General features: G+C 34.9%; 1 long non-coding RNA gene across 1 annotated transcript in view; it reads right to left on the reverse strand.

Annotated features, from left to right (window-relative positions):
- LOC141585585 (uncharacterized) overlaps positions 1 to 19288 on the reverse strand; it is a 371751-nt gene that overhangs the window by 520 nt on the left and 351943 nt on the right. The window lies entirely within an intron of this gene.

Below are 19288 nucleotides of genomic sequence, written 5' to 3' on the forward strand. Positions count from 1 at the left end.
TGCTATTTTTCAAGTGCTTTTAGCTCAAAATAATTCTTACAGCAAAGTAGCTTTTTTGAGGGTGGCATATTCTGCCACCATTATTACTAATGTCTCCAGCATTTGGTTTTATGCTTCCATTATCAAAGTTAATTGTTTAAATAAGAAGTCCTCTTTTAAACATAGGACTTGGATAAAGGCAAGTGGTTATTATTTCACAAGCCTTGCCTTTCACATAAGGAAGCTGTATTAGTCTATTCTCAAGCTTCTATGAAGAAATATAGAAGACTGAGTAATTTATAAAGGAAAGAGGTTTAATTGACTCACAATTCAGCATGGCTGGGGAGGCCTCAGGAAACTTACAATCATGGCAGAAGGCAATGGAAAAATAGGCACCTTCTTCACAGGACAGCTGGATGAAGTGCAAGCAGGGAAAATGCCAGGCACTTATAAAACTATCATGTCTCCTGAGACTCACTCACTACCGTGAGAATAGCATGGGAGAACCACCCCAACTCTGATCCAATTACCTCCACCTGGTGCCACCCTTGATACATGGGGATAATGGAGATTACAATTCAAGATGAGATTTTGTGTAGGGAAACAGCCAAACCATATTAGAAGCCATGTTAACACCTTTGATCTAGGTAGAAGGCCTTCATTAAAATAAATGTATAACAACAGAAGTGTTCACAAAGCACAGTTAATGATTCTATAACTTATTTCTTTGCTGTAGACATGAGCAAGCAATATTAGTTCTTTATTTGTAAAACACCATTCTTAACTTGGGAACCATATTTTACTCTAAAAATCCAGAATATCTAGCATAGTATCCAACATATAGTAGGCACTCCTCAAAATGTATTAAATAAAATTTTAATAAATCCAGAACAGAAATATGAAGAGCTGTTGTGTCCCTTATTAGAATATGAGCTTCTCAAGAACAATGGCCTTGATTTCTATTTTGTCTTGCTTATACATATTGAAGTGTTCATTTCCAATAAATAACTGGTAAAGTTCAAAGGAAATGATTTACTAATTATATTTAGGTATATTTTAAATTAAAAAAAATTTAAAACTAAAATCAAATAGAAAAATCAAAGGTATACATAATCAAAACCTAAAGTCTTGATATAATACAATTTAAATAGCTCAGAGAGTTCTGTAAACATTTCCAAAGTTTTGCATTCATTTGTTTATTAAGAAAACTACTTATTAAGTTGCTCTTATAAATTAAGAATTGAGAGATGAGGGACAAATTCCCTGGACCTAAATGGCCTACAATGTAGTACAGGTAAATTAATAAAATACACTTTATACAGCGAGGCTAAATGCATGATACTTTGAAAGCTTGGTGACAGTTATCTAAGTCTGACTTGTTGTAGAGGTGGAAGTCAGAAAACCCTTCAAAGAAGATGAATAATACATGAGTTAAGTTTTACCAGCAAAACTAGCTTCTGAGAGCAGAAATCCTTCCTATTTACTTCTGATACTTATATCTAATGCAGTGTTGAGCACACAACATTGTATTGTATGCATCAAATAAATATTAATTAAATAAAATTCTACTTTGGGAGGCCGAGGCGGGTGGATCACGAGGTCAATAGATCGAGACCATCCTGGTCAACATGGTGAAACCCCGTCTCTACCAAAAATACAAAAAATTAGCAGGGCATGGTGGCGCGTGCCTGTAATCCCAGCTACTCAGGAGGCTGAGGCAGGAGAATTGCCTGACCCCAGGAGGCGGAGGTTGCGTTGAGCCGAGATCGCGCCATTGCACTCCAGCCTGGGTAACAAGGGCAAAACTCCGTCTCAAAAAAAATAAAAAATAAAAAATAAAAAAAATAAAAAAAATAAATAAAATTCTAATGAATCTATACACATATTTAGACAAAATACTGATATAAGCCTATACATGGATATATTAGAACAATAGAGAGATATAAAAATAAAATTTTAGTGAAAAAGAGGGAAAGTGGGTTCATTTTGGGAGCTAGAAATATAACAGAGGATAGGCTTTGGACATAGAATAGAAATACAGAAAAAATAGCTTATGCCATTACAAAGGTGGATGACAGAGCGTGGCTTCTTTGAAAGGTACGTGAAATTCAGCATTTTGAGAGTTCAAAGTATATGCAGGAAGGAGTTGATGCCAAACAGAGGTGAGAAACAGATGAAGAAGATCTTTAAAGAAAGTGAATGGAAAGGAGAAAAGACTAGAATAAGGAAGACTGGAAACAAGGTACTACAAATTGACGATGCGTTTTTAAGTGAAGATGGTGGGGGCAAAGGGTCAGAAGAGAAGCTATAAATTCTTATCGGTAGAATCAATGTGACCTGGTGATTGATTGGATGTAACAAAGAGGGGAGAATAAGTCTCATATGATCCCCATGTTTCTTATTAAAGCAACCAGGTAGGATTATTAATGGAGATTTGAGAGTGAGAGAAATGTCAGATTTGAGAAGGATGGTGCTAAATTTATTTTAAATTTGTTAAATGTGAAGCAAGTTCCAGTTACAGAATTTCAACCAATGTTTGAATAAATAGATTTAGAGTTAAAGATAGAAATCTAAGATGGAGATAAAAATTGAGTGTCATGACAATTTATGTAGTCATTGATGCCCTAGAGAAAGTTGAGCTTGATTAAAGTTAAAAAGAGACTAAAAATAAAAACAGTGCTGAAGAGGAATCCTGGGTAACATGAGCATTTAATGGGCTACAGAAGAAGATTAATTAATCCATCAAATTGAGAAGCAACAGCCAGAAGAATATAAAGAAAAACTAGAGCTGTGGTGTAACTGAATCCTCGGTAATATTGTAAAAGAAAGATAGTAATGGCAATTACCACAGGAAATAGGGAAAGATGAAAACAGTAGGCTGTATGGCAAGTAGGACATTATAGTTAACCATAATGTCAGCTTCTGTGAAAAAGAAGAAAAATGGATACATTTTTAGGCACTAAAGATAAAACAGAAACTGAGGAAATAAAGAGAGAATAAATAGTGACTTTTTTTCTATGATCTAAACAGTAAAGGGAAACTTAAATCCTTGACAAATTATTCAATGCAACCTTGATACAACACTGATAACTTTCTCCTTGCCAAAAAAATAAAAGGCATAATTTCATGGATACACAAGCTGTAAGTGTATTGTAGACCATTATTTGTGGCATATTTATAAAAATTATATAACACATATGTATACTAATCAAATGAAAGTTTACATTTTAAAGTTATATAATATATAATATGCAAAGCAAAGTAAGATAACTAATATAAAGTTTCATCTCTTAGTCTAAAGCTCTCACACAGTATGTTTATTTTTAATTGATTTCATGCCTTAGAGTAAATGAGTACTATTAAAGTAAAATAGAAATAAAGGTCTAATATATTGCCTTTAGTATATTAGATATTTAGGGAAGTTCAAATAAGCAATTTTGAGAATTTGAGACAAACCTGTATCTCTTTTTTTAACTTAAGTTTTCCAAACATGTCACTGGGGTGGCTTCATGTTTAAAATTTTTACATTGGGGATAATGTTATACAATTAAAACTATTTAAATTATATATTAATATTCAGTTATTTGGATGTTGACAGGCTAAGAGATTTCTATAAAAAAAAAAAAAAACAAGCAACCGTTACATTTGTTAAACTGCATCTGGAAAATATGATTTTGCCAATATTAGAACCCGTCTGACCTTTTTGAACTGGCTTTAAATCTTTGGGGAATTTCATTTGTTTATCCTCAGAATAACATGACTTCCTGTTTTTAGAAGAGAGCTTCTAAACAGCCAAAAGCCTTCTTGGATATCAGGTAGTTAGTTTCATAAGCAATTTTTCAGTGACTGTCCATGAATTAATCATAAACAGATGAATTTTATTTTCTCCAATGGACAAACTGTTTGCTGTTTTGTTTAAATAGAAAATATTAGCAAAATATAGTTCAAATTTTGCCATATGTAACAATCTGAATAAAAGTTGTAGAAACAGAACATATGTATCTTTTTTCCACTTGAAAATAGAATGTAATTTGTACTGAATACTTGTGGTGTGCTATAACTTCAATCACATATTAGGACTACCTAGCCACCTTATAGTACCAAATGTATAGTGAATTTTCTAGGCTTGTGGCATTTGAGGATGTAACTTTGAGTTTCTGCTTTTTTTTTTTTTTTTTTTTTTACTAATCTGAAAGATCAATGACATGCTGTAATGATTGGTTTTTCTAAACTACAAATATAAGTCAGGAAACAAATTCCTTGTATCTACATTTCAGTGTAACGTTGTGGTTTTTCTACCCATCTTGTGTTAGTAGTATTCATTTATTAACATGCATTAGCATTTTTCTTTTGACAAAAATGTCCATAAGAAAAGACAGAAGTATCAGTTTAAAAGGGAAAGAAAAGAAATAATTAAATTGTTTATGAGAAAACACACAGGAAACACATGACTTAACAAAAGGAGATTGAAAAGCTGAGAACTTCTACAAAAATTTCCACATTTGCAAATTTGGAAACAGATGTTCTTAGAAAGAACAGCTCTTGAAAGCCTATGGTCTTAAATTCAGTATCTTCTCTGTAAACAGCTAAATGACGCTGGACTTACAAAAACAAAAGAGATGAATTTTTTAAAGACTGCTATTTAAAATTGTTTCATTTACTAGTAGATAATAACACTTAAACAAAACTACTATTTGTTAGATGCTTACTGTGTGCCCACTGTGTTAATACTTCATGCAATCCGTTAAATAACCCAACAAGATAGCCTATAATTTTTCGCATTATACACCTAGAAACACTGAGGCCCACAGAAGTTATATAACCTCTTGAGGAAACAAAGTTATGATTATACAAACTCATCAGCCACCTCTATTGGACTTTAGTCTGCTTTTTGGAGTGTTAGTATGAAAATACGTATTTCAGACATGGGATATTGATTGCTTCTGGCTAAGCTCATTTATTAGATTCTATGCGAAATATACATATAAGGTGGATGGAGGGTTTAATATTGTAGATTAAGCACGTGGGGTCTGGAAACATGAGCGCCTGAGCTCAAACCCTGAAAAGGCCTCTTACAAGTTAGCTCATTTTAGACATGTTACTTATAATATGGTCCCAGTTTTCTCATTTGTAAGATATGTATACTAGTGGTACCTACCTAAGAGAGTAGGTACATATAAATCACTTAAAGCAGTGCATGACACATAGGGCTCAATTATGTTAGCTATCATTACAGTCAATATAGCTTCATGGCTATCATAACTGCCTTTTGTTATCTAACTATTTGTATTATGTTTTTCCTTCCTCTCCCCCAAATTTAGTCAATTCAGTCAGACGTAATAACCAACAAGATGATAACTGTTCTGTTAGGTCAAAGACATTATGGAAAAAAAAATTTGCTTTTAAAAGTTTTAAGTATAGTTCTGACTACTTATTTCCTACAAATATTTTTACTATTTATGGTAATATTTATTTTGGAAAGTAGTTATGGAATTATATATGAAAATATGCTTTAAATAAATCTTACTGACAGTAAGTTTGTGTGAATGTAATATGATATGTCATGTCATATCATATTCAATCTAAGAAGAGCTAGAAACAAATCTTCAAGTTTCACAAGAGTTACTCAAAATGATACAGTCTGAATTAAGCAATTTGAATTATTTTTAAAATGACATTTAAACTAGCAGACAGACAAGAAAGCTGAGTCAACTTAGAAACTTCCTATATTTTGCAGCAATGACGTTGTGATCCTTCAAGCAAAGGGACATCAGTTTGATGCCGTTTTGAACTCACTGTGCACTGGACCATAAAAGGAAGAGGTGGAGGGAGCAAAGTTGAGCTAGAAGTCAACTGGAATGAGACACAGCAGGAGGTGAATGGAGCAGTCAGACAGATGGGTGGATAAAAAGACCGGAGCACACAGGAAGGTATTCAATGATGACGCAGCTAAGAAGGTGGAAAAGGTTATGATATGACCCACTTACCACAAATAACCAAATCATAATAACTATAAGCATAGGATGCAAAGAAAAGATTAAAGGCTCATTTGAAATATTTTCTGGAATTCCTTTTGCAGTTCTGCTCAGATTAAGCTATTCAACTATAGTAAACTCGATGTATCTAACAACGATTATACTTTCTTATTTTATTATACATTCAATACCCTAAATATATAATAACTGTTATTTCAAGGTACTTATGACTCCATGTTTAAGACTTTTGTTTTCTGCTTTAAGATTCTGTACTAAAAAAAGAAAGCAAATTGATGAAAACACAGTCCTAAAAAAAATATAATTATATAACTAAACCTCCCTATTCAGTTGATGTATTTATTTGTTGCACTTATAATTTTTTTACTTTTTTGTGTGTTTCCCATACCAGACAATGAGATCTCTTGAGGGAAAATATATTTTATTATTTGCAATATGTAGCACGGAACCTGGCATGGAGTCGCATTCAAAATATGGGGTAGAAGGAAAAAGGAAGAAAGGAGGGAGCAAAAGGGAAGCAAGGAAAGAAAGGAAATGGGTCTGTATAAACCAGAGAAAACAAATGGTGCTATCGCAACTTGCTTCCGCATTCTAGCTTAAGCAATAGTTTTGTAGGATAGGGTTCCATTGGATTTAGTCTCTCATGGGGGTCAAACAAGAAAAACAGTGTCTTGCATATATATATATATATATATATATATATAGAGAGAGAGAGAGAGAGAGAGAGAGCAAGAGAGAGAGAGAGAGAGCAATATAGCACTTTATAATTTATTCTTTCATATTCAGTATTTGCTTGATCTTCACAGTAACTTTATGAGACAGAATGTTTTTGAGCTTTCTTTTACCAAAGAAGAACCTGAGACCCAGAGAATTTAAGTGACTTTCCCAAGTGTAGTTAGATAAGAACTACCAGAGTTAGAATCAAACTAAACATTTTTAAGTCCATAAATTTCTTAGGAACATATTTTAAGTTAAATTTTATTTAATCAATTGCACACAGTAGTATGCTTTCCTCAAGAAGAGGTTCAAAGTGTGTTTTGCATATACCAAAGAACAACAACAACAACAACAACAATAAGATAACTAACATACATTGACTGCTTCCTACTTGGAGACACATTCTAAGAGTTTATGTGTGTTCATTTTTAAACTTCATAACAACTGTATTTTTAAAAGTACTATTATTATGCTTATTTTATATATGAGAATATTGAGGGTCTGAAAACTGAAGTAACTTATGCAAATTCACGCACTTATGGAAAAGATGAGATCTAGCCTTTATTATCATCTAATAAAATATCTCTGACCTTAATATACTATAAAGTTTGCTCTTAAAATATGAGAAATTGTAGTTAACTCATAGTGGCATTTTGGAAACTTTATACTAGTCTCTGAAGCCAATTAGTTGTATCTTTTGGCAAAGTAGTAACCCTGTTTTTATCTGCTTCTTTCCCACGAAATAAGGCTATATATGGAGTGATGTCCATGCTACCCCTGAGATCTAAAAATCTAAGATGAAAACGTGCATAGAGTCTTGGCAGAATTGGAGAAATAGACCATGAAAGAAGAAATTAGATTGGAAAAGTCAGTATATCAATTAAGAAAATAATCACCCACAGAGAGGAATAAGCAGCAAAAAAAAAAAAAAAAACCTATATATTTAATTATAGATACAATTCTTTCAATGCTGATTACTCATCCTTATGTAACTGTCTACAACTATTTAGGGTCATCTTAATCCATTCTGCATTGCCATAGCAGAATACCTGAAACTGGATAACTTATAAAAAAAGAGATTATTTAACTCATGGGTTGTGCAGGATGGAAAGTTCAAGAAGCAAGACACCAACATCATCTTAGTGTCTGTTGAGGGCTGTCATGCTTAAATCACAACATGGCAAGTCAAAGTGGGAGTAGAGCTGTGCTAACAGGCAAAACCTTAGGGGCATCTTGGCTTTAGAACAACCCACTCTTGGAGGACTAATGCAAGAATTTGGGGGATGGGGATTAAAGCAAATTCATAAATTAAAATTCTCAAGTTGTATAGGGAGGTGGGAGTGAGAGACACATCGTGAAGGTCCAAGAGGCTCTCAGATACACTGGGTTAATTGTCTTCATTGAACTTCCACACCATGCAGACTCATTTAAGGGTAGTTTTTCCAAAGCTGCTTTTCTTCTTTGCTTTTTAGAATACTACATTATCTAGATTTTCATCTACCCTTTTAATTCCTATGCTTCTTGTGTTGATTTCTCTTTTCTGATTTCTCATTTTTTTTTAATCTCATTTTTAAACACTGGAATTCTCTGAGGTCTACTTCTTGACCCTTTGTCCTCTTTTTGCTTAACTATCCCTGGGGAAACTTGCACAATCTAAATTGCTAACTAGAACTTACGAGATTACAAGCCTGATCTCTCCCGGCTTATGAGTCCATTTCAATTAGATGTCTTAGCATCACTGTAAGTTAAAAATCTATAAAATCCAAAACAACAAATTTTTCTCAAACCAGTATTGTATCTGCAATGGTTCTTTGATCCATTTTCAATGACTTTAGCTTCTTTCTCTTCTTTCCACAAGCTAGAACTTTACATTTTTTAACAATGAACATTAACAGATGAAATGATAAAGACATAATTTTTATGTTTTATTATATTCTTGATCTCAATATTTCCAAATCTTTTGAATAAAGAGCTTTGAAGAAAAACCTGATCTTACTTTATCTGAAAATTCTTTTAAAAATATGGATTTAAAAATTACTAAAGAGAGTAATTGGAAAAGCAATTTGTACTTTCCTCCTGAGTTAATCTCCATCTTCTCTATATCCATGTTGACAGTAAACGTAATAAAGAAGAATATATGTTCTATTGATCAAAAACCACTTTTGGAAGATACTGAAATTACACATCTATTTTGCACTCTCTCTCTCTCTCTCTCTCTCTCTCTCTCTCTCTCTCTCTCATTTCTCTCACATTGTCTCTCTCTCTTTCTCTCTCTTTCTCTTGCTTGCTTATCCCAACTGCTGTGTCACATATTTTCAAGGTTACTATGATTATTTAACAATGTTGCAGCTAAAGTCATAGACATAAAATTATCCCTATAAAATATAGTCCCAGCTACTCAGGAGGCTCAGGTGAGAAGATTACTTGAGCCCAGGAGAACAAGGCTGAAGTGAGCAATGATAGTGCCACTGCACTCCAGCCTGGGAGACAGAGTGAGACCCTATCTCAGTCAATCAATAAAATAGTTCGAATAGTTTTATTTTCTTAATTCTTATTAAATAGCTGACATTAGATTTAGCTCTGAAACCCAATACTCCTGGAGTTGTGAAAGCACTCTCATAATGGGAATCAGGTATCAGTTTTTGACAGGCCACAAGCAATCTGGACAACTTTAAAAAAAAATACTAAATTCAATTAGTTTCAATGTCCTTGTCTGAAAATTGGGGTATTGGGCAAAACAACTCCTCACATACTTAGTAATTCTAATTATTATAGTTCTAGGATGTTCTGCTTCTTCAGCTTGTTCTCAGACCTTGCTCTCTGTTCCCCTCACTCAGAACAGTCAAAGAGTACCAATAAAATAGATAAAAGTTTATTTGAAAGCATTTTTAAAAGCTTCGTATTGGAATTATAAATATAAAGGTATCTGGTGTCCCTCCAGAAGAGAATTTAGAAAGATCAGGTTAAAATACATTGTTATCTTTAGACTTGTGAGATTGGTCCCAGCTACTTTTAGAACTGTTCTTGAGTACTCAGTAGGGGGAAAGTACTTTTGTATATTTTAAAATTTGTCATCAACTTCAGGATATATTCAATTATGGTGTCATGTCTCATTTCAAGTGGAAAAACAAAGGTAAAAACCCTAGTGGCACAATAGCATTTAAAAGCTGATAATAGTGTTTCTGCCTGATTTGGCATAATTACCCAGATTGAACATGCTCTGCTTCATTCAGAATTATAGGCAACCATTAATTATCTGTTCCCTATCCCAAAGTGTATATATTTTCCTGAGTTTTTAGGGTTATGAGTCAAAAGGAAGTATAGCAGTTGGTTTTATTTAAACTTTAGTTTGTGGTATATTTTACAAGACTTTTGAGAGAAAAGCAATTTGTAATACAAGACTACTAACTTTGTCTAGTTTGGGATAAAAGAAATACGGATGCCAGCTTAATTCACTATGTGGACTTCAACAATGTCTGCAAATGAGAATTTTTATAACATCACACTGTAATACAACCCTCATATTCATTTTACCTGTAAATAAAGCCAATTTCTATAAAAATCTAGGGCCTTAAGCAAGTAGGACAGGAAGAATATTTCCTCCATTCTGACTTGTCCATGGATATAAGATATTGAAAGAGAATGACATTTAAAAAAAGAAGTTCTACTCTACAAATTCAACATCTCTTGGCATTTGTCCAAAGACTACAGTAAAGATTTAAATTTTTGTTTATTGTAAATACAAGACTCATATTTCATTAAATTCAATAATGAGCCAAGACATGTTAATTTGACTTTATGCAAATAACGTAAAATGTTGAAGTTCCATTAATTTGTGTCATTGTGAATTTTTCATGATAATATATCCAAAGTAACGTTCATCCTCTTTTTATTACTGTAAACTTAGCATCTCCAAGTACAGTTGTGCAGCTTGTGCTCTATACAAAGTTACCTTGCTAAGGAAACATGATTAGGATCTTAAGTGAGCTTGGTTTTCCTTCTTCCATCTACGGGGCTGTGGCATGAAACTTGCATTCTGTCCCATCCCACTCTTCAAGAACAGCTTTTTCCAACTTCTCCACCCAGAGAAGAAGTCTTCTCTAACATGTACTAAAGAGCTGCAGGTGAAAACAAAGGGTCTTGATTCTTTTTTTTTCCCCCCAACATAATTATGTACTATTTTTGTTAAATGATACACTGTATTAAAAAGGGATGGTGTTCTCATTTGTCTTTGTTTTCCCACCTCTAACCCAGTGTCAGTCTCTGACTAGATCTGAATACCTACATGTATTTGTTGAATTAGTGGAATCTGGAGACAATGGGATATAATACTTGAGTTCAAATCCGAGACTTAATGCAACTGTAGGGCCGGCCACATACACGAAGTGCTATTGAAATACCGTTTGCACCACCTGAAGTTGTACAACACTGTTGCACAGCTTTCCATGGACTCCTAATTTTATAATGGTATGCTACGGTATTTTTAAGAATTATTATGGGAATTAGCAGGTAATAAAGAACCTAAAATACACAATATATCACAATACCTTATTTTCCACAGTTGGCAAGTAACAATTTTTATCATTATTTTGAGATAAATTCACAGAGCCTCCAAGAGTTAAAATTACTTCTTGCCTAACATCACATAGCTAGTATTTTTAGAGCAGAAATTCAAACACAAGTTGGTCTGATACCAAGGCATATGAGCTTATAAATTATTTTATATAAATATTTGAAAGAATGTCATGATTTTATAGAACTACAGAGTTCTATATATGATTAAGTCCTAAGGAAACACATTCGCTGTGACAATTACTCTATGAGACTAGTCAGGCAGACAAGTAATCTTTGGGTTAGTAAAATATTGTGTTATCTTAAATTGTGACATATAAAAATACACATCAACATATTTGACTCTGACCTTTGGTGGAATAACAAAGTTCTGTAATACTCATTTAAGCTAGTGTTTAACATGAAGGCAAAATAAACAACACAAATGACCACCTAAGGCCTATCTGATTTTAGCTTAGTGGATATTCTTTTAAATAAAGATATCAAAGAGGAAGAAAAACACAAAGCATCCTGGAATTATTTTTATTAAAATAACTTCTATATTTTAAAAATACTTTTTCACATTATGCCATTTGATTTCATCTTGTAGCAGGTAAAAAGACTCTGAGAAGACTAGTTATTTCTAAAGGCAATGGTGCTGGTAAGAGGAAACTGATATCAAGGCTTGTACAGTGATCTTCTGACTCTATAAAAGAACACTATTTCATCAAGAATATTTTTGGATGCTACTGACTATGAGCACACTGAGCAAATAAAATATATTTTCTAATACAGATTTTTCTTTTTTTTTGAGACAGAGTCTCTCTCTGTTGCTCAAGCTGGAATGCAATGGCATGGTCTCAGCTCACTGCAACCTTCGCCTCCCAGGTTCAGGTGATTCTCATGCCTCAGCCTTTCAAGTAGCTGGGACTACAGGTGTGCACCACCATGTCTAGTGAGTGTGTGTGTGTGTGTGTGTGTGTGTGTGTGTGTATTAGTAGAGACGGTGTTTCACAGTGTTTGTTAGGCTAGTTTTAAACTCCTGACCTCAGATACTCTACCTGCCTTGGCCTCCCAAAGTGCTGGGATTACAGGTGTGAACAGACTGTTTTATAATAGCAAAGAAGCTTACTAAGAATTGGTGAATTTCTTACTTAGATTTGGCTGGAAATCTTATACTGACGAAAGCAAAGCAATTGTTATGAAGTAATCTTGCTAACTTTTTATGTCTGATGAGACAGTAGAAGTAACAAAGGTGGCTACTACTCTAGGCTTAGTTAATTATTACATCAAAAAGTTTATTGATGAAATGAAAGCAGTAGGAAGCTTAGGAGAAAAGTATCTTGACACATTAATCCAGGGAAGCAGTTCTAGAACTGGTCTCACATGCATTTTTGACTTAAGAGAAACTGATTTCCAGAAGTTTAGGGAACAAGAAAAATTATTGTTATTAACAAATATACTCAGAGGCAAGATATTTTCCTTCAAATGTAATGGCTGTATATCAGCCTAGTAAGGATAAACCACAGGGAAGGAAAACATCTAGTGTACGGCTTCCCAGGGTTGATGACTTGAGTCAAGGATGTGCGGGTAAGTGGAACACAGAAAAGGGTCGTGGGAGATCCTCTCAGATTTTTGATAGAAATGTTGAAATGTGGAAAAAGGAGAGGTGTGAATGAGTCTTAGGACAGATAAAAACATAAAGGGTATTTGCAAATATGTTAAAAGTTGGAACAATGAAGAAAAGTAAATAGCCCCAGCGTTAGGAGAAGGTACAGTAATATCATACTTCTGTTGTGCAGGAATGTATATTCACAGACAGAAAGCAGATATGTCTGTGAGTGATAGAAAACAAGCATTACTTTTCATAACGATCTTGGCCCACTGCAACCTCCACCTCCCAAGTTCAAGAGATTCTCCTGCCTGAGCCTCCTGAGTTGTTGGGACTATAGGCATCTGCCACCATGCCCGGCTAATTTTTCTATTTTTTTGTAGAGACGGGGTTTCACCATGTTAGTCAGGCTGGTCTCGAACTCCTGATCTCAGGTAATCCACCCACCTTGGTCTCTGAAAGTGCTGGGATTACAAGCGTGAGCTAACACACCCATCCCCATTCTATTCTCACACTGCTAATAAAGACATATGGAGACTAGGTAATTTAAAAAGAAAAGAGGTTCCACATAGCTGGGGAGACCTCACAACCATGATGAAAGGCAAAAGGGAAGCAAGACATGTCTTACATGGCAGCAGGCAAGAGGGGATGTGGAGGGGAACTGCCCTTTTATAAAACCATCAAATCTCATGAGTCTTATTTACTATTACAAGAACAGCATGGAAAAAACCCATTCCCATAATTCAGTTATCTCCTAGTGAGTCCCTCCCACAACATGTGGGAATTATTACAAGTCAAAGTGGGATTCGGGTGTGGACACAGAGAGAAACCATATCAGATGGTATAATGTTTCAGGAAATTTTGATGAAATTGATAGGTTCCAACAGTTTCTGTAAAATCTAACACCTAATTCATGAATGTTTGGATGGAGAAAAGATCCTGCTTTTCCCACTCTCTGTTAGCAAGAACATCCTGTATCAAGATGGGAAACAAGTAGCATTCATTGTGTAGTGCCTGTGATAGTGATTTATAAACAGATCCAGGCTGAATCAGGTGGGTGCCTGCCCCAAGGAAGCTAACACTTTGCTGCCTCCTTTAACAAAAGTTTTGTGAATAGTTTTAAGTATTTATTTAGAGAGAAAACCAAGTCTCATATGAGGAAGAAAATGAGACCTATTGATCACAGAATTTAAACTGCACTTCTAGCTTGCTCTTTGCTCTTCTGTTACTCTGCTCTTTGGCAAACTTATGCCTTTCACTGAAAAACACTAAAAGCCTACAGGTAAATAAAATAAAATACATAAATAAAAAAAAAAAAAAACATGCTCCTCAGAAGGCAATTAGTCATTTTTTATCACTTGAGCATACTCATTGAGGTCTCACTCCCTATGCCAAGGACATATGAAAAATCTTTTTAAATGGAATGCAATGGTCTTCCTAAGAGGAAATCAGGAAAATACATTTGTTTTTTCCATACTGCTGCATTTATTTCCAGTGATATCTGAGCACCCCTGATAGACTGCCATCTCCGGGCTTTCCATTAAAACAGACTGTTGATTTGCCTCTGAATTTAGAGTTCAACTTGGATCCTGGCACACAAAGAAGAATCACACGTAGCCTCGCCCTCAGGGAAATCACAGGTATTCCGAAATAGACTTTGAGACTATTTTTACCCCACAGAAATGAGGAAATACACAAATTTACTTTTGCTGTCTGTTTTGTGAACAACCTAAATTTCTCTTCCCTTTAAAAACAGTTGTTCTTTAAGCTAATAGTTAATAATAATTATTTATAGATGTCATGCTAAATTCTATAAGGATAGTTTTATTATTTGACCCCATTATTTCTGCTAATTTGCTCATCCATGTTCAGGCTTAGTACATTTTTTGTTTTTTTTGCTAGTACATTTTTCCTTCTCTGAATTTCCATACAGTAGCCTTTGCTGCTTTTCTATGCAAAAAGAAAGAATCCTATTTTCCACTTTAGAATATTATTATTCAGGTTTTGCATCAACTGTTGTGATTTTTTTTTTATTAGCCCCTTAACTTCCAAAGGTAGATTGCATCTGGAATTCAATTATGAACCTCTGCAGACCCCAAAGAGAAATTTATCTATTTGGAAAACACAGTTTTTCAACATTAGTAAAAATGACATTAGCAACAATCCTCCGGGAAATACCGTATCGTTCTGAAAGATGGCATTTGTAGAGTTCAGATCCAGCAAAATTTTGATAAATACTCAAAGGCGACTTTCATAGAATGAATTCATTTGTTTCTAAAAATATGAAACAAAAATAATACCATCTCTAGCTTATTTGGTGAGAGAAGGAGAGGAAAAAAAAAAACTTTACAGTTATAAGGAATTGTAACTAATTATGTTTCTTTGTTTCTAGTTTGCCATATCCAGCCTAATTGTTAGGGTATGTGTACCCTTCTAAATACACTGTTTGCTTTGAATAAGATCTGAGCGAGAAAGAGTTTCAGTTCACAGCCTATGGAATCTATTTGCATCTCCAAGGAAATGGTTGTTTACTAGCCTGTTGTCGTTTGTTCAGAGCACAACACAGAAGTGAATTTCCATCAATATTCATAGTCCTTGTAGCCTCCAAAGGCTCTCTGTGTGATTGTGCTCCATTTAGCTCTAAATCTGTATTCCCATATAGATTTAAGCAAGAGAGCTAGGGAAATTTTGAAGTCTTTTGTTCTCAGTCACAGTAATATTTAAATAGTCCACTGGGTAGGGAAGTATTGCCGATTCCTTTATTGCTTTGTTATAGTCTACCACAAAAAGATCTACCTTAGGGAAACATAACGCTTTTTTGTTCTTTTCATTTCTGATCGTGAAAAGTCTTTACCTCTTCCTTTACTAGCTTAGTTATTATTTGATTTTTTTTTTGAATGCATATAGGGTCAGGCATACATAATTATTTTCAAGGATGAGTTATAGCTTCCACTCCTACCCTCACCCCAGCGTTTTTACACTTACTCAATAGGTAAACCTGAACTTACCTTGATTCTTATTAAATACAACAAAAGTTTCAATATGCCTATAATTCTTAAGTGGAAATATATAATGAGTTGTGATTGCAGCCAGCAGCAAATCTGTACATCTCCTCGGGGGCAAGGGGCAAAAACAGATTTAAGACAGAGGGAGAGACCAAGGCATTTTAAAGCAGAAACAAAAGGTTATTAAAAACTTTTATACCAAAAACAAAAGGATGTAAACTGGAAGAAGGTCGTAGGGGACTTGAGAGATCCAAGTGCTCTGTTCAGCCCTTGACTTGGGGTTTTATACAGTGGCATGGTTCCAGAATTTGTGGGGGTGGTTTCTCCCTTGATTCTTCCCTTGTAGCTGGCTGTCCACATTCATAGCAGCCTGCCAGCACTTAGAAGGGCCACATGCACAGTGTGCTTGCTGAAGTTGTGCACATGCTTACTTGAGGCATCTCTTCCTTACCAGTTGAGCTTTCCTAGAGGTACCATCATATACCAGTTAAACGCTACCATTTTGCCTCTTCGTGTGCGTGCTTGAGCCCACTTGCCCAACCCTTGAGATCTTATCGGGAAGCTACTGATCACCAGCTTCAGGTATTTTCTACCTAATGGAAACTGCCTTTGCCTGGCACTGTCTACAATTAGTTATGATTTTAAAGTGACAGTTTAACAACTGACTGACCAACACTTGATGACTGGCTGACGTTCCTTGTCGGGGGAGCCCTCCTCCTACCCAACTCATGTCTGCATAACTACCTTCCCTAATGTGATGACCATAAGAACAGAGAGAAAACACCTTTTAGGATTTATGTCAGGCCAATCAGAAATAAGAGTTCCTCTAAAAATTACATTCTATACATGTATGTCATTTTGAAGTGCATATTCAGCAAACTGTAAATGTGCGTCCAACAGGTAAAAATTTGTTCTGTTCCTTTAATGAGAGAAATAGTTATTAAAATTTTGCTTTCTTTCCCCTTATTGTGTAATTATTTTAAAATATATATATATATATATATATATATACACACACACACACACAATAATTTTTATTTAAATTGAGTTATTAAAGTTTCTAATTCCCCTAGATATTTACATAGCAACATGTTATTTGGAAAATGATATACCATAGTTAAAACTAAAGAAAATTGACTTAAAATTTAATGGAATAATACAAAAAAGTAATGAGGCCAGATACTAACTGAGGTTCTGGAATACACTCAGAGGGGCTTTTAAAAAAAGGGATTTGTGGCCTGGCATGGTGGCTAACGCCTGTAATCCCAGCACTTTGGGAGGCCAAGGTGGGTGGGTCTCAAAGTCAGGAATTTAAGACCATCCTGGCCAAGTGGTGAAACCCCATCTTTACTAAAAATACAAAAAATTTGCTGAGCATGGTGGCAGGTGCCTGTAATCCCAGCTACCCGGGAGGCTGAGGTAGAGAATTGCTTGAACCCAGGAGGCGGAGGTTGCAGTGAGGCAACATAGCGCCACTGCACTCTAGCCTGGGCAACAGAGTGAGACTCTGCCCCAAAAAAAAAAAGAACAAAAAAAGGGGGAATTTGTGCTATTTGCCCAGAATGGCTTAGGACATTTAAGCCTAAAAACATATTGGGGGCGGGGAAGTAAATAAGATATACATAAATAAAAAAGTATCTAATATAATCTTTTTGATATATATTTAAGATTGTGGCTCCAGTTCAGTTAAAAGTAAGCATACGTCACCCTGTCTCTCCTACTGAGTACAACAAAAGACTGAAACAGATGTATTAAGCAGCTATGTGACGACCTGAAATGTTAAATGGTAGCAGGTAGAATGAACTAAGAAAATGAGCACTCAAAGTAAGACCAATTTAAGGGCGAGTTTCTTGCTTTTTGCCTTAGGAATTTCCCAGTGTGGACTGAAATGCATCACAAAGTTCAAAACTGTGGACTGAGTGTAGGCAGAAAGAGCTGTAAGAGAAGACCTCAATTTCTGGTCTCAGTCAGAAAAAAGGAGTCCCTGGCGTCAGTTCCTGGGAAAAGTATAAAAATTCGACTGTTTTGCTTTTAGTTTTTTCCATCCCAGACCCAGGAAAATCTATGGCAGTCCTGTTACAGAGGTGTTAACAATAACAATGGTAGCTAGACAGGTATTTAAAACTCGGAGGGAAAGGAACCCTTCCCTCCAACAGGAGGGACCATGATCCTAAGAATGTGAGGGAATATTCCAATTATTTCTTTGTCTCTATGTCCTGCTACTTGGCTTCAGTGTCAGATATAGTTGTGGAATGTTCACAGCAAGAGGGAAAACTAAAGCTCTACCCTTCTAGACAGAAGAGCAAAGTCAGAGCCTTTCAGAACCAAAACGTGTCATGAAAGCTGCAAGTAAGAGAGAATTCAAGAAAGTAATCCCATAAAGTAGTGTCTGAATTGTGGGGCTCCTCTACAAGCAACATGAGCAAGAACATAAGCCTACCCTAAGACTCTGAGAACTAATAGGTAGGCCATCCCCAAAGTCTCCGGCTGGCATCTGAATGGCATACAAATGGGAGAGAGCCAAGTAACACTGCAGACTCTGAAAATCGAACCCACTTAGAACCCTCGCTTACAAAAAGTGGTTTGGTACTTTAAGTTTAAACCTCCAAGTCTATGAACTGATCTCTCTCTCTGTCTCTGTCTCTGTCTCTGTCTCTCTCTCTCTCTCTCTCTCTCTCTCTCTCTCTCTCTCTCCAATAATCTCCATAAGAATTAAATAGGACCCAGAGTTTCATAACACCGTATATTAAGGGTCCAAAATGCAATGCAAAACTAGTCAGCATAAGAAGTAGGAATCAGCAAACGCCAATCCTGACATGATGCAGATGTTGGAATTAACTGATAAAGACTTTAAAGCAACTATTATAGTCAAGCTTCAAGAAGTAAAGGTAAATATTTTTTAAAGTGATGGAAGTATAGAATATCTTTGCCAGGAAATAAATATTTAAAAAAATAAGAATTTTTAAAAAGAAAGGCAGAAAAACTAAAACAAAAATTTCCCGGAAAGACTCAATAGCTAAATAAAGAAGACAACGAGTCAATGAATGGAAGATAGCTTAATAGAAATTATCCACTCAGAACAACAACAAAAAGATTGAAAAAATTAAACAGAGGCTCATGGATCTGTCAGACTACAACTAGTGTAATATCTATTTGATCAGAGTGCCAGAAGAAAGAAGAAAACAAAGTGTAGGGGAAAAGGTGAAGAAATTATGGCTGAAAGTGTATCCGAATTTGGTTAGGTACATAAACTTGCAGATTCAAGAAGCTCAGCTAACCTCAACTAAAATAAACACATATAAATCCATGCCCAGAAATATCACAATCAAATTTCTGAAAATTAACTACAAAGAAATCTTAAAAGCAGCCAGAAAGAAATGACATATTATTCATAGGAGACAATGATTTAAGTGACAGTGGATCTCTCATTA

Source organism: Saimiri boliviensis, chromosome 9 (assembly GCF_048565385.1).
Source record: "Saimiri boliviensis isolate mSaiBol1 chromosome 9, mSaiBol1.pri, whole genome shotgun sequence".
Classification (NCBI taxonomy): domain Eukaryota; kingdom Metazoa; phylum Chordata; class Mammalia; order Primates; family Cebidae; genus Saimiri; species Saimiri boliviensis.